The sequence below is a fragment of the Haliotis cracherodii genome, unplaced genomic scaffold (genome assembly GCF_022045235.1).
Source record: "Haliotis cracherodii isolate W230 unplaced genomic scaffold, xgHalCrac1.p SCAF_2, whole genome shotgun sequence".
NCBI lineage: Eukaryota > Metazoa > Mollusca > Gastropoda > Lepetellida > Haliotidae > Haliotis > Haliotis cracherodii.
The window spans coordinates 59,107,012-59,121,576 of NW_027266275.1; the positions used below are offsets into that span (position 1 = coordinate 59,107,012).

Below are 14,565 nucleotides of genomic sequence, written 5' to 3' on the forward strand. Positions count from 1 at the left end.
ACCATCCACAAGTCTGGAAATATACGGAGATAGAAAAACAATGCCAGTGGCGCCATCTGGTGCACAAAGACATGCGCAGATGGCCCTACCTCTTATTCTCACTGTTACCATGGCAACAATATATCCTAAAATTCCGCTCTTTTCTCAAGAAACACGAGAAATGAGCGAAGAACATGTTAGACTCGTGGGAACATTAATGCGTGACGACAAAAACTCCATGAAACACGTGCATGACATTCCCGGTCCTGAGACGATACTGTTACGTTGTGCACGTGCTAGAAATATTCACAGAGCTCCATGTTGCATACAGGCTGTTTGAGAATGTGTTGGTTAACTGTCATATCTGATTGTTTTCTTTTCTTTCAGTACAAGAAATATTGTCATGTCATGACATGAATGTTTTGTAGTCCACGCACGTATGATTTAGCTACTTGTTGTCTGCCGAATATTTTCGTCGTGAAGAGTTATTTCGTTCCTGTGTTCTTGGAAATCCAGATTTTAGCACGTTCATTACTTCCTCTGTATTTGGACATAAAACATATTTAGTTTATGTCAGCACCATACCCGTACTAGTGGGTTTTATTCAACTGGCAATACCTGCATCACTGAAGACTTTCCCCCTTCATCAGGGGTAGTGGGGTAGCCAAGTGGTTAAAGCGTTCGCTCGTCACGCCGAAGACCCGGGTTCGATTCCCCACATGGGTACAATGTGTGAAGCCCATTTTCTGATGACCCGTGAAGATCTGGGGTAATATAGGTCTTCAGCAACCCATACTTGACGTAAAAGACGACTATGCTTGTCGTAAGAGGCGACTAACGGGATAGGGGGTCAGGCTCGCTGACTTGTTTGAAGCACGTAATCGATCCCAATTGCGTGGATCGATGCTCATGATGTCAATCACTGGATTGTCTGGTCCAGACTGGATTATTTACAGACCGCCGTCATATAGCTGGAATTTTGCATAATGCGGCGTTAAACAACATACAAACAAACAAACATTTTCTGGTGTCCCCCGCCGTGATATTGTTGGAATATTGCTAAAAGCGGCTTAAAACCATACTCACTCACTCACCCCTACATCAAGACCGCCTCCATGGTCTATTGGATATAGACCGCCTTTCTGTAGAGCAGAAGGTCGGTGGTTCGATGCCCGGTCGCGTCATACCAAAAGACGATCTTTACCCTGTCTAGGCGCACGGCATTTGAAGGGATTAAAGCAAGAACTGGTCCGCTGAGAGTCAGTATACTCTGTCTGAGTGGGTCAACTGCGGCATGATAACCCCCTTCCCCTTATATCTCGGAGAATATGCTAGAGTTCAGAAGGTAATTTTGGCTTTCTCCGTTCACACTCATCTTGGAATACTTGCACCTTAACTACTGCCCGGCTCAACAGCACTCCTCAACGCGTAAAGGTGTGTTCACCTAACGGCACTCTGCTCTTGGTGCACGTGAACCTCAAAAGTCTTCATTAAATCAGTGGTACAGTATTTGGTTATATGGCGAATGTGGCAAAATATTTCAAGCTAGATCATGATTATTGACCATTTCAACCCTAAAGGTAAACATTATGATTTAAAAAACCAAAAAACAACACATGTACATTTTCCTTTTGAATGAATCTTATACGAAATAATACCCTGTAAGAAAGATAAACGCCAAATAAACCTATATCGATATGAAAACGTAATCGACTATTCTGTCAAATGTGAAAATAGATTACAAACATTTGCCTATGTGAAGAACCAAACTTGACCTATCTGTGAAGCAAGCCAACTTACTGACCAACTGACCTGCTGACCATCACACTGCTTCATGATAAATGTTATAAGGAATCATATATCTGATTTTCTCAGATCCTCTGCAGAACTGAGGTAATTTGATACTCTGTATTTCGAGTCAGCAGTGAAATACGTATCATGCCGATTTCATTGGAGACATATGTTGACATATGTCAGGCGTTTAGAACGGAACATGTCTTTCAAGTTTATTTTGAAAGGTGCAAACTCAGCAGTGTTCTCGCAATTTTATATAAATATTTTTACAGCCAGGTATTTACACAGCATGAAATCTCCTATCCACCGAAATAACATCCAGTGCCTCAAAGCAATGCCCGTGTGTGCTGTTGTTGGCAAAAGGAAAGGGTGTATGAGGAATAGGTCGACAAAGTGCGTGCAGCACGTGCGACCAATCAATTAAGAGGAAGTCTGCACGTGACTAATATGATAAAACCTTATGGGTATCATGAAACGAATCACAGGTCAACTGAAGCTAGGTGAATGCTATATAATAATCTTGATCGAATTCACAACCGTTTCTTGCTTGGTGCATGTGGTTCTTCGTCGGACGCTCCTAATTTCTGCTATAACGCGGGGCCCTGGGGTAGCTCAGTGATTACGGCGTTCCCTCGTCTTGTCGAAGATCCGGGTTCGATTCCCACATGGATACACTTTGTGAAGCCCATTTCGTGTGTCCCTCGCCGTTATTTTGCTGGAATATTGCTAAAAATGGCGTAAAAACACACTCACTCACTCGCTCAAACAGACACGTACGTGGTCGAATCTGTGTCAGAGAACCCTGGCCTTGGACGTTTACCCCCTCGGTGAAACCCATGAGCATGCTTACAAACCTAGAAACATCAGGTCGAATCTGGGATTCGAACCCACGATCACTGGTTTCTGTCACGCTATTACGACGCAATCCTGCACAACAATTAGAGTGAGTGAGTGAGTATGGTTTTACGCCGCTTTTAGCAATATTCCACCAATATCACGGCGGGGGACACCAGAAATGGGCTTAACACATTGTACCCATGTCGGGAATCGAACCCGGGTCTTCGGCGTGACGAGCGAACGCTTTAACCACAAGGCAACTTGACCGCCCCTACAGCAATTAGAAGATTGTGACATGAAACTGGTGTCATCGATTCCACATGGTAATGGTGGCACCTACGTGAATATATTCTTAGACAAGGCCAAAGACTCCGATCGGTACCCGTCCTGTTTCGTCGCTTGCAATAAATAAATAGTCAAATTGACACACATACACCCTTGTATGTATCGGTCCCTGAATGATTTTTTCTCTTTTCATTTATATTTTTAAGTGAGCATATTGTGTATATCTAAGCCCAGATGTACACAGTCGTGTCAGATCGGCCAAAAATCGAAACAAATGGTTGCTGTGAATCTTAATTGAGACGTGACCTGTTCAAGCCACCTGATTGGCCGGCCAATAAGAGCTCGTTTGCCAGTTGCATGTTGGCTGTAATAATTTTGTATCGCCATGTCACCCCATGTGTAAAATATTTTCAGTGAAGTATTGCTCTGCTTTTCATATTATTGTCGGGATTCTTTAGAAAAAATAGAGTTCAGGGTAAAAATTGTATTGGTTTAATTAGAAGAGTGTTGAATCTTGCTTATGTAACAGAAATGCACATTCAGTTTGCAGTTGTCTCTGAGAACGTTTCGAAAGAATATGTTTATTTCCACGAAATGCCTAACGCACCAAGGCAGATTTAATGTTAACGCCACGTAGAAGACTATTATGTTTCAAAGCAGTGGCCGTGCAAAATATCCAAAAAATGTCAAAACATTCAATGGTGGACGGTCCCCAAGTAGCGTAGGCCACGTTTTTTCTTTCAAATGAAGTTACTAACATGAAGTTACTAACATGTTTGACATAGATTCAGGAATTAGGTGAGATGGGATTGAAATTCTATAAAAAATTGTTCTTAAATAGTTATGATGTTTGTTTGTTTGTTGTTTAACGCCGCACTATGCAATATTCCGGCTATATGACGCGGTCTGTAAATGATCAAGTCTGGACAAGACATGCAATCCAGTGGTTGACATCATGAGTATCGATCAACGCAACTGGAACACATGCATCAACCAAGTCCGCGATCCTGACCACCCGATCCCGTCAGTCGCCTCTTACGACAAGCATAGTCGCCTGTTACGGCAAACATAGGTTGCTGATGACCTACTCTACCCCGGATCTTCACGGGTTTCATGGCAATGTATTTATGTCAATGAGTGAGTCATTCAGTTGTGTTTACGCCGCTTTCCGCAAAATTCCAGCCATATCCTGGGATGGAGGAGTGAATCTCTACGACCTGGGTCACTTTGTACTTAGACACGCCGTGCTGAAAGCGAAATACTAGCAGGATGAAACCCAGCTTTCACGTGGAAACACAACCCTCTTGTCACGGGACACTTGACGTCATAATTGACTCACATTCCAAACGTCAACCGGTGAACATTGACGTTGAGTATAATAAAACGTCACCCTTAACCTAGTCTGTCATACAGATCGTGAAACAAATATATCCAATACTGCCCATGCAAGTCTTTAATGTTTGGCAAGTCTAGATTACTGCAGTATCAGGAAGAAAGTCTCTGGGCTCCTTTTTATTATATTTTATAATTATAATTTAACAGCTGTTTTTTCTGTAAAATGTGTTCATTTCAGAGACTAGATATTAGTCTACCCTTAACCCAGTACCATCGTGTCCAGCAAAGTTGAAATAATGCTGGCGTTTGAATATCCCAGGTCTGTTGTGACACTCGGGTAAATATTTACCTAGAGCTGGATTACAAGACAAAGCCTACGCGAGCACCGTTAGTGCACTCTCCCACGGCTTGCACGTGCTGACGAGGGGATGCCGGCAATGGGTTATCTCGACACGGGAGATTGAAACCCCGATAAAGGATCAAACTGCTCAGAAACAGACATCCTATCAGAGATGGAGGTGAAAGGGGAGAGGTAAAAAAACCAAAGGGAAGTTAGCTCGTCTTTTCTGTGAAAATAAACAGTAAACTCACATCAAGGTCGCGCTGTATCTTGCCGATAAGATTGTGGTAATATGTACGCACATATTTGTGGAATGATAGCGTTTGATATCAACTTAAAACTAGATTCCAAAACAGTGTTACATATGTCCAGTTTGGAAGAGTATATCTGGCGTCGTGGGTAACGTATCTGCTACTAGGTACAAACCGTTCTGAACAACAGGTTTGAGTTTGACCAGAGACCATATAATGTTATATGGTCTCTGGTTTGACAATGCAGTGGCATGTAAATGATCGAGTTTGGACCAGACAAAACAGTGATTGATATTATGAGCCACGACTTCGAACCTGACCAGCCGACCAACTTAATCGCCTCTTACGGCACACCATGTTTCTGGTTACGAGTGTCCGTAATTGAGGTGAGGTGAGGTGAGGTGAGGTGAGGTGAGGTGAGGTGAGGTGGGGTGGGGTTTAACGTCGCGTCCAAGATTTTTGCACTAATTAAGCAACGTGCTAGACTAACATCTAGTCTCTGAAATGAACATATCGTACAGAAAGAAAACAGTTGTTCAATTATCTTAATAGAAATATAATAAAAGGGAGCCCAGAGACTCTCTTCATATTGCAGTAACCTAGACTTGCCAAACATTATAGACTTGCATGGGCTGTATTTGATATAGCGACTTGCGACGTGCATGCACGTGTGTCTGTGGCTGCTTGTACTAGTCCGGGCTGATGCCGATTTTTTAGTGCTAGCCAACTGAGATACCATGTCGCAGTTTAATATGAATACCCCACTCAGACACAATAGACTGACTCCGAGCCGACCAGACCTTGTTTTAGCCCCTTAATGCCGAACTCCAGGCAGGGTAACAACAAGTACCATATTTTAACGTCACTTGGTATGCGTGGCCGATGATCGAACCCCGGACCTTCCGCTCCCCGGGCGGACGCTCTACCACTAGACCACGGAGACGGTCCCGTAATGGACAATCCATCCTTGAATGACAACCTTCTAAAGAATGTAAACAAAACGAATCATTCTGGAAGAACACGCTGTAACAGCATCTACATACTGAATGGTTGAATCATCATATCTTAGTAGTTTAAGATTACAGCTTGTGTACTGACATTTGGCAATATAGAAATAGCCGTGAGCTATCATGGCGAAACTATTGGATCTACCGCAGAGCCGAAACACTGAATCACAAGGGGAACAAATAGTTCTAAATCAGTAACCTGTGTATATGTAAAGTGGGAATCACTTGCTGATGTGGGGGATTTCGGATCCCACCTATCAGGTGTGAAATAGAACCGTGACGTCACAGTATGTTTACCCAATACCTAATGGGTACTACCCACAGCATACGGATTAGATTAGACTTGCACAAGTCTCTAACGAAATACTTATTATTTGAAATAATAATTCTTAGACTGTCGTCGTATCTAGATTTGTCTATGATAAAAATAGAATTACTAATAGATACATCCATGGGCTTATCATTCAGTACAGCATTAAGTATTACAGCATCCTTAAATACATTTATACACTCCCGGCTACCTAAACGCGACATTTGATAAAGAAAAATCCCCCGATACTAAAATATATCTCTGTCAAAACTTTTCCAACTTATCGTAGACCCAATGCCGGACATCAAGTAAAATATTTTCTTGACCAATCACAATTTTATCCAATCAAATTGACAAGTACTTGTAATATGATAGGAAACCTTAAAACGTCTTTAAAACATACAAAATGTCCTTGCTCTTAAAAAAACGCTCCAACCTGACCGAGTAAACTCCAAAATAACAAAAATAAGTGTTACACTTCTTTATATGTTTTCAAAGTCAGCTCGGGTGACACCTACCAGTTCTCTTGTTGTAAGACACATCGCAACACTAATGGCAACATTCTACACCAAGGGCTGGTGGCCACCTGCTTCTGCAGAAGCATTCACTCTGGAAGAATTACTTCTAAAACAATTACTCTTAAAAGCTTTCCAATTTCAAGTACGCGTGACCTTTAAACAGAGGCTCGTTTCACTTCAAGTATATGTTTACAAAACAAGTCTTTAATGGAAGTTGTTAACATGTAAAATTCCTCCGTGAAGAATTACATTTCTTTTAACACGCCAACGCGGCCGGATTTTTTTTTATCACGGACATCGAAAACCAACAGGACTGCTGGCTTCTACGAAATGGCAAAGCCCCACCGATGAAATGATATATCTCCAACTACATATTACAGATTACTAATAGGCTTCACGTGTTCTCCTCCAAGGCACCGAGTGGGTCTCATCCTTCCAGTTGCTTAGTAACACTTCTAAAGAGTTTGGCAAAGACTCAACGTTGATCGAATATGTTATGATGAAGCATCTCACATAAACACGCATCAACTGGAGGGGAGCAGATCCGCTGGGCCAGGTGGTTGCAATGGCCACCTAAGGGTCTTCAAGGGAGGTAGTCGTGAAGAATATGTTTGTGTAGACGTGTCTGATGGTCGTATGAAGGTGTTGATGGCTTAAAATAGGGGGATAAGATATAAGGAGGTTCTGCAGATTCATGAGACTAACGCTTAGACTATGAAAACATTTCTCTAAAATGATTGTAATTCATTTTTAAAAATAGAAACTTCACTCCTCTTTTTCTCAAGATCGTGGAATCAAGGAAACTGGACTTGGTTTAGTTTAATATAGATTTGCCTAGGCGTTTAGTAAATATATATTTTTTTATAAGTTCCACAGTCATGGTAAAATATTAAAAAACAACAACGTTTTCTTCTGTTTTCTTTACATATGTTTGTTGCGTTATTATTATGATCAGACTTAAGCGCTGAGTGTCTGGGACAAATACGTTTTAGTCATCAAGACATCAACAATTACAGATTTAATATCGACAAAGATTAGACCCTGGTTATTTTTCCTGGCATGAAATGAATTGTGGGGTAGCCTAGTGGCTAATTCATTCCATCGCCACGCAGAAGGTTTTCGATTTTCTACTTGGGTACAATGTGTGAAGTCTCGTGTCTCTCGCTATTGTATTGCCTGAATATTGCTGTTAATCCCCACACTAGCAAGTAGTCAGACATTGTTGGAACTTCAAAGCGAGGCGGTATCGGAAATATATACATCGGCACGTGTGCCAATTACCATGGAATGGTCGGATCTGGCACAGATGAAGCATGTATTACATGAGATGATTCCATCATTTCGTAGTTACTATTCGTGTTGTACATGGTGTGTTTTATATTAATATATCCTGGCACAGATGAAGCAAGTATTACATGAGATGATTCCATCATATCGTAGTTACTATTTGTGTTGTACATGGTGTGTTTTATATTAATATATCCTTGTTTATTGAACAACAAATAAACTAAAGATTGATTAATTAATTCATGATTAACAGATGTTGCTAAAACATAATTTGTGGAATCTTGGGAAATATGGAGGATTTTGAATCTGCACCTAAATAATAACGTTCGGAATAATTCAATTTATTACCTGATGAGGATTACTGTTTGCTATGAATGGCAAATGTTGGCTGTGTAATAGCATATAGTACCTGGTGTCCTCACAGTGCGAAGTTGATAGCTAACAGAAATGTACATAAGATCATGTTAGTAATAAACACAAATGAGGCATACTTTTACCAACACCATATTCTAAGCCCTCGAGCCATGTCTATTATAAACATGGCTGTTCTACATAACGTACATGTGTGGAATGATCTGGTCCTCTGAAGACCGGAGGTCAAAGAAAAGGTTGAGAGTAGTCACTAGGCAACTATTACATACTTCGAACACATGTTCTCCTTCTAAATGCAAATCTAAAGAAGTAGGTTGACTGGTTTCCGTTCGTTCCTGCGATAAACTTGGAAGGGAGAGAAACGACAACACGCGGAGAATCCGGGAACCAGTCTTCGAACTTGCCCCCTTGTTGAGGCTATTTTCTAAACGACTATACAATATAGCGTAATCTGTAACAGGAGCCAGGATGAACCAGGGCATTTGGTTCCAGACAGATTAATGGCACGCATATGGTTGGCCAGCAGTTCTGTGAAAGCCTCTTCAATGGAGGCTTTCACAACAAATACAAGGATCAAATAACAAGGGTTGGATATGGAACTTTCCTATCAAAGGCGATACCAAACGCCTGTAGTTATAGGCTAGATTAATACGCTCTCACGTGTCACCTGTTGATTGCCTGTACATTTAAATGTACGCTCGCGGGGCGCGGTTGCATGCCCTTTATTCCTGGTCTCGTCTTGTCTTGACACGTGTTGTAAACGACTGAGTGAGATGTTTATCGTGTCGGTCTGAAAGAATTATCATTGTACCTCATTGGAGTGGTTCGTTGCTCATGCTGTCAACCACTGGTTCATCCAGACACTGACTGACATACTGCTCACTGCAGCGGTATTGAACACAAACACTTATTTTGATAAATATTTGAGACAAGTTTTGTTTTGTTGTTTTGTTACAACACCACATTCCAGCTATATGACGACGGCTAAATATTCGAGTGTGGTCAGACAAACCAGTGATTGATAGTATGAACAAAAAATCAACGTAGACGGGATACAATAGCACGAAAACGGCCAAGCCATACATTGTGAACACGCAACCCCTCAATGTTGATGGATTCGTCCTCCTAACATTCTGTCGGGACTCACAAAGGTCAGATAGAAAGACAAGCGTCTGTCGTGATTACGATTAAAAAGAATTTTATAATTACCAAGTTATATATTCACCCTCCCTGTTTTTCAATGATGACGTGAGATATCGATTCGACATAACCAGCATCTCACAATACCTGCTTCCCGCCCCAGTCGTCAAAAGCGCCGCGATTCGCTGTGCAGAGTTGCGTCCCTTGGGCACGCCAGAAATCCATGATAGTGGGTTCGAATCCTGGTTCGCCCCGATTATGTTTCTAGGTTTTTCAGCACCATACCCGTGCTCGTGGGTTTCACCGAAGTGAAAAAACGTCTGAGACCTGCATCACTTGGGGCTTTCCTCCCACATTAAGCTGACACGCCGCGATATAACTGGAATACTGTTAAAAGCGGCGTTAAACCTAACTCACCCACTCACTATAATTCATCTCATCTAGGACTGAATTTTACATCATATTGACTGTCCTCAATATTAACTGCCTTCACATCGTCAGTACCACACGGAATTAGATACACTACTCACTCCTTTACTGGCGGTCGGGTAGCCTAGTGGTTAAAGCGTTCGCTCGTCACGCCGAAAACCCGGGTTCGATTCCCGACATGGTTATAATGCGCGAAGTCCATTTCTGGTGTCCCCCGCCGTGATATTGCTGGACTATTGGTATAAGCAGCGCAAAATCAAACTAAATCACTCACTAACCTGCTTCCTTTACATCTTTCCTACTAAGTGAATGACAGTCGACCTGAATCTACAAATACGTTTCTCCAAAAGGTAACACAGGACATGATTATAAAAAGTGGCGATTTTAAATAGAACTATATTATAGGTGGTGTAGAGATATCTAAAATACTAAATGTTTGATAAAGTAAAAAAAGAAGAAGATTAATATAGTAAATATATATATATATATATATATATATATATATATATATATATATATATACGTGTATAACGTCTTTTTAAAACTATATTGCAGATTTGTACACACTTATATATCTGTATGCATAATGATTATCTTTAAAATGATAAAAATATAAACGTTTGCACAATATTGGGGGAGGGTCTTGAACAAAATATAAATTTTACCAAAACATATAACGTGCTTTAGTATTTTGTCTTTTCAATGAGGGTAATGAAAAACATATACAAGGACATGAGAAGCGTCATAAAAAAATGACTGGCAGTTGGTCATTTTTTTCTATTTAATTTTAATGCATCATAAACCTCTGACCAACCCACCCCTGTGATGAATGACAGGTCCCTAAACTATGTAATGACTACTCAGTCAGGTTCATGTATGACGTTAATATCTATTGTTAGCTACCCCTGGTGTACAACTGATTCACTAGTCATCCTGATATGCTGCTGAATCACCAGGGCCCCTGATGTATGAATCACCAGTCATAATTATTCTCGGGTACCAATACAGTGTCCATCCTAAACAGGGCCCCTGTAATACAGTAAATATGCCGCGTTGGTTAAAGGCGCATGCTCACCAGTCATAATGAAGCTCGGGTACCGATACAATGACCACCCTAAACAGGGCCCCTGTAATACAATAAATATGCCGCGTTGGTTAAAGGCGCATGCTCACCAGTCATAATGAAGCTCGGGTACCGATACAATGACCATCCTAAACAGGGCCTCTGTAATACAGTAAATATGCCGTGTTGGTTAAAGGCGCATGCTCGACATGTTATCTCCGTTAGCAAACCGGCTGTACTATAGATTCACCATTTATCATTATATCACTGATGTACATCCGTGATTATTCAGATGCAAATACACTGATCATCCTTATCAGGGCCTCGGCAGCATAGAAAGGTGTATGGTGGACATCGCTTCATGATTGGCGGGCACTATTTGTGGTTCTTAGCTAACCTGCAGTACCTTGATTTATCAGTCTCAAACACGATACACAAATGACCATACACTGACCACCCCAAACGGGGCTTCGCCAACATGGACATCGCTTCATGACGGGCGGTTATCGTGTGTGGTATTAGCTAACCTGATGTACTCTTGATTCATCAGTCTCAAACACGATACTCAGATGACCATATACTGACCACCCAAACAGGGCCTCGCCAATATGGACATCGCTTCATGATGGGTTGTTACTGTTTGTGGTTTTTTAGCTAACCTGATGTACTCCCGAGTCATCGGTCACAACCACGATACGCAGATGGCCATACACTGACCACCCCAAACAGGGCCTCGCCAACATGGACATCGCTTCATGATGGGTGGTTACCGTGTGTGGTTCATGGGTCACCTGTCGTACCCCTGATACTACAATCTCAACCACAATACTCAGATGACCATACACTGACCACCCCAAACAGGGCCTCGCCAACATGGACATCGCTTCATGATGGGCGGTTACCGTGTGTGGTATTAGCTAACCTGATGTACTCTTGATTCATCAGTCACAACCACGATACGCAGATGACCATACACTGACCACCCCAAACAGGGCTTCGCCAACATGGACATCGCTTCATGATGGGTGGTTACCGTGTGTGGTTCATGGGTCACCTGTCGTACCCCTGATACTACAATCTCAACCACGATACGCAGATGACCATACACTGACCACCCCAAACAGGGCCTCGCCAACACGGACATCGCTTCATGATGGGCGGTTACCGTGTGTGTGTGTGTGTGTGTGTGTGTGGTTCATAGCTCACCTGTCGTACCCCTGATACTACAATCTCAACCACAATACTCAGATGACCACCACCAATAGTGACCACCCTAAAGAGGGCTGGATGAAAAAATAACACGGATGAAACATGGGTAGCCAACATCGTTTAACGTTGTACTGTTACCGGTGTTAGCGAACCCTGCTGTACCCCTGTTTCATTGGTAACAATCACGACGCTCATTACAATTGACCATCCCTGTCAGGGCCTCACTTAGGAAGCCAGGGTATCCCGTGTCTCTGTGGTGAAAGGCGGAGGGCCAACATCGTTTCATGTTCGACTTTTACCGTCGGCAGTGAGAGATCCCTCACATTCTATATGTGGGTTATTGGGGGAGCTGAGAATTATGAGGTGATGAAAGTTGTATTGGCAGATAATTATAAACATCATTACCTGGAGAGGAAATAGCGTTAAATGCACACTCTTAGAATCTATTTTAATGGTGCTTCTGTCGTTCAACGCAAGGCATCATGATATGAAATATATTACATCTGTAGCATGATAGTAAAGAAACTAAAATGAACGACAGAGTTCTTATAAATTGGATGTGTGTATCTAAATGAAACACGTATTATGCGCCATCAGGAGATTCGTACTTATAAATGCACATATATTATTTTAATTTTAGTCAATCAATTTTTAACATATTTTAATACATTCGAAGACTGGAATGTACCAGCGTTACCTCCCCTATCAATATATGATCTATATTCGAAACTAAATGTAGAATTATTCGCAATGTTATGTAATACATAAATCAACAATCACATGATGTAAAAACATTGCACGGGTAATAAAGTGCATGGAATTCCCGTGAAAATAAACATCAGACGTGATCCAGATAAGACGGCCTACCTAAATCACTGGTGATGTGGAAAACCCGCTGATGATGCAATATATGTTTCGTAAAATGAAATTATCAGTTGAATGGAAACACGGTCCTCAACACTGGCCTGATCTGGACCTCACGTAGGTGAAAATGACGACTTTATCATACCACAGAAGATAAAAGGCGAAGGGGTGAGATATATTTGAACAAATGTTCAGTATTAATGCACGGACCATATGTCATGGTCTATGAAAATATTGCTGGTAATGCCTCGGTAACGTTAGATGGTGAGAGGGTGGTTCCATCACGTCAAAAGCATACCTAACTGAACAAGATAATTGGCAAGGCAGTAGAACTGAATGTTTAACACATTGATGGTTAGAACAGACGTTCATAATATGTGTGGAAGCAGACGAGAGTTAGCAGCAGACGTCAATGTTATTGATCATTATCAACGATCAAATTTCAATAAAAATAGTTTGGTATACACTTGTTAACACTTAAAAGTAACGGTCATGGCTTGGAAAGTGTGTTTGGCTTTCTGGGTGTTGTATAATTTTAAAACTGAAATACGCGGTGAAGTAATTTCTCACTTACCATGGCTGAGAGCGGAATACGTTGTGACAACCCGACCCTGGAAGATTCAACTCACTCGGTATACTTTATGTTCTTGGCACTATGGTAAGCGCGCCACCTATACAGCAACAGACGAGGGGTATTATTATCGTCAGAAGGACATATCTGAAGGTCAAAGAACTGAAGAGCATCCCACTTCACTAGTCTGGGGTTCTCCACGGGGGTGTCCGATTTCTTCTCAAGTAACATATTTTACATAACAAACCTATCTCTGTAACATATAAATAACTTACATACTTTCATCAAAATCGATTAAAGGTGACTATCTCTAATCACAGGTAATAAAACAGCATGGGTAGAAATTGATAAGATTAGCTCTCGCCGAACCACCCCATCAGGAGACGCATGTATACTGCAGGAACGGTTGCCATGGTACCGAAGGTAAACTATGCGTACTCTCTTTCCCGTGTCTGACACATGTCTTCACCAGCTGGGCGAGTTATCCCGTCAGATGGTCTAATATAATATTAGGCAACCTGTCACCTAGTTGCACACTGATCTAAGGAAATAACTACCCTACATTCAGGGACACACCCAAGTCGTGTTTAACCCGAGACTGCTTCTGGTAGCTAGATTAACATCTTGAATTTTTTGTTTAAACTAGATATATTTTCACCTAGATTTAAACCTTGCTTTTAATGAACCGTATCCGGAAGCTGGTTGTAATTACCAAGTCATTATTCGGTATTTCGTAGATTCTAACTGATTTTGAGTTACTGTAGTATCTTATACATACATGAACCTTGAAACAAAACACCCGTACACGTCTACAATTGATAATTTAACATCAAAATATCTTTTAAAAATACTCATTTCATACACCAAAATTGATGTTAGTCCAGGTAATGAAGAATCAAGACGTGAAAACTGAATCAGTTAAAGGAGAATATGGGAAAACTCAAATGTCGGTAAGACAGATTCCACAGTACTCA

At 41.4% G+C, this 14,565-nt stretch overlaps 1 protein-coding gene across 1 annotated transcript in view; it reads right to left on the reverse strand.

The window, feature by feature from the left end:
* Positions 1–13,698, reverse strand: part of LOC139468290 (synaptopodin-2-like) — a 65,766-nt gene extending 52,068 nt beyond the window's left edge. The window contains exon 1 of the mRNA XM_071250168.1: positions 13,595–13,698. The gene's annotated coding sequence lies outside the window, so the exon portion shown is untranslated. The remainder of the gene's footprint in view (positions 1–13,594) is intronic.
* Between the last annotated feature and the right edge of the window lie 867 nt (positions 13,699–14,565).